At 35.2% G+C, this 2,312-nt stretch overlaps 1 long non-coding RNA gene across 1 annotated transcript in view; it reads left to right on the top strand.

Annotated features, from left to right (window-relative positions):
• The first annotated feature begins 1,556 nt into the window (after positions 1-1,556).
• LOC107740780 (uncharacterized) overlaps positions 1,557-2,312 on the top strand; it is a 7,902-nt gene continuing 7,146 nt past the window's right edge. The window contains exon 1 of the long non-coding RNA XR_001640123.1: positions 1,557-1,578. This is a non-coding gene — a long non-coding RNA (uncharacterized LOC107740780). The remainder of the gene's footprint in view (positions 1,579-2,312) is intronic.

The following is a 2,312-nucleotide window of genomic DNA, read 5'->3' as shown; positions in this document are numbered from 1 at the left end:
CTTAAAATTAGGAAATAAAGCCTCAGATGAACAACAGCACATGCCATATCACACCGTGTCATTATTTATTTAACAAAAATAAAGCCAAGATGGAAAAGTCACGTGTGACAAAGTCCTGATCTCGGATGAGCTGAGAGTGAGCACATTTTCAGCTAATGTTCATTTTTGTGTGAACTGCTCCTTTGAATGAGTAAGAGCAGATTAGTTTGTCATCCCAGTGATGATAGTTTGGATGGTTTAGTTCTAGTTTTGTGTTTTGCTTGTGCGTGTGGTGAATCTGCTTTACAGCATGTGATTGTTTTCACTGGGGATTTTGCGTATGACATGCATGACGGAAAGAAACACACAGTCTGATGGCCATGTAGTGACATTTTTTCTGCTTTCATGTTAATTTGAACGACATGATAGAATGATTATTTTCAAGTGAACAGTTTTCAAGTGAACAGTTTTGGCTGCTGTGTCTTTAAGGCATCTATATTTAGCACAAACATACAGAAAGCAGTCAAATCAAGTCATGATCCAAATATGTAAGTGATGATAGACATCATTTTCACCCGATTGTCTAACGTTGCCCATAATATCATAATCGGAGACAGAAACCACAAATACAGCTGTCAAACCTGAGCATCTGAAAACTCACTAGAGCAACGAAACCCAACAACCGACCACAATATTCCCCAAATCACTGTTTTGAGTTCAGATTTGATTGTGTAAGTGTCTGGAAAATAGACGGATCTGATTTGAGTTTGTCGTGTCTGAGGTTTCTGATGATGGGCTGCTTTCTTTTACATTCATTTACTGATGTTTTTATCCAAAGCAGCTTATATGCGTTCATTAAATTAGTTAAAAAAGTGTTCATTTTGTCAGGTTTCACGGTTCACCTCTTAATTGTTAACTGAGCATAAGAATAATTATATTACCAATAATGAGGCCTATTTCATCACACTATTTCATCACACTCGTCTCATGTGTAACTTGTAATGTTGAAGTCGTATACTTTTTAGTTTTAAAACAGTGTGTGTTTGAAATATTACATCATAATGTGATTATGAGCTGAGCTACTGAACACAGAGCATCTGTTTTTAATCACAGCCTTGACTCTGAGGGGGTTTTATATGCCAGTGTTATGTTAGTGGCATTTAGATGCTATTGTAGTTTTTAATATTTGTATTTTTTTATTTTCTGTTTGCGTTTAAATTTTAATCAAAGTAGCTCAAGAGCCGCCGACATCTAAACAACATCAGCAGAGCCAAAGAAGACGGAGAAACAGGCCGGAGGCATTCAGTTACGCTTTACGAATCACATTTACACCAAAACCAAAAGAAAAATACATTTATAGGGTCTGTACAGTAGAAAAACCATTACGCCTATGGAGAGTCCCCACAAGGATAGCTGACCAGACGTGTGTGTGTGTGAGAGTGTGTGTGTGTGTGTGTGTGTGTGTGTGCGTGCGTGTGTGTGTGTGTGTGTGTTTAATCAGGATAACGGCCGGATCGGTGATGAGTTAATGCAGCAGATCCAGTCCATCGCTGCTTACACGCCGTATATGATCTGTCCTGGAAACCACGAGTGGGCTTAGTGAGTGTTTAACCTGCTGTTAACCTAAACCTGATCTGAACTTTAATGTCTTCGAGAAGGTCAGTCATCAGGAGATTTTAACCAGGATACAGAGTGCAGAAATGAAAACGCTGCTGCTGCCGTCTGGAACAAACCCAGCAAGCAATTTTGCGTTTAAAAGACGTATATTAGACGTCTACATATAGCCTAGACGTCTAGGCTAAAACGAGGCTAAATTTGGGCTGTCAGTGAAAATCTAATAGACGTCTAATCATAGCCCAAGAATAGACTAGTCATCAATTAGACGGCTATTAAACCACTACATATATACATCTAATAGACAACAAAATGGCAATCCATACATACAGCTTTTATTAAGAAAAATAACATTTTTAACAACTTGGACAACTTAAGACAATACAAAATGATAAAAATACAAAAGAATTAATGACAAAATAAAATGTTATAAATACAATACACTTAAATATAAATATTATGATAAAAAAAATCTGGAGTTTTTAACAACTTAAGATAATAAAAATATAAAAATGAAAAAATTAAATATTAAAAAATAAAAATAAAAATCTAATTCAAATCAAGAGCATGTTATCACACTTAACATTAAAACATTACGGATAAATGACAACATAAAAAAAGATTAACCCTTTTGTTGGTTTACTTTTAACAAATAAAACAACCAACAGTGAACTTAAAGGAAATTATTAATTATTGGTTTTATTTCTTGTTTAAAATGC

This window comes from Sinocyclocheilus rhinocerous, unplaced genomic scaffold (genome assembly GCF_001515625.1).
Source record: "Sinocyclocheilus rhinocerous isolate Xijiao unplaced genomic scaffold, SAMN03320098_v1.1 scaffold12996, whole genome shotgun sequence".
Taxonomy (NCBI): Eukaryota; Metazoa; Chordata; class Actinopteri; order Cypriniformes; family Cyprinidae; genus Sinocyclocheilus; species Sinocyclocheilus rhinocerous.
Note: the sequence above shows the minus strand (reverse complement) of the source record. Positions and strands in the feature narration are given on the sequence as shown.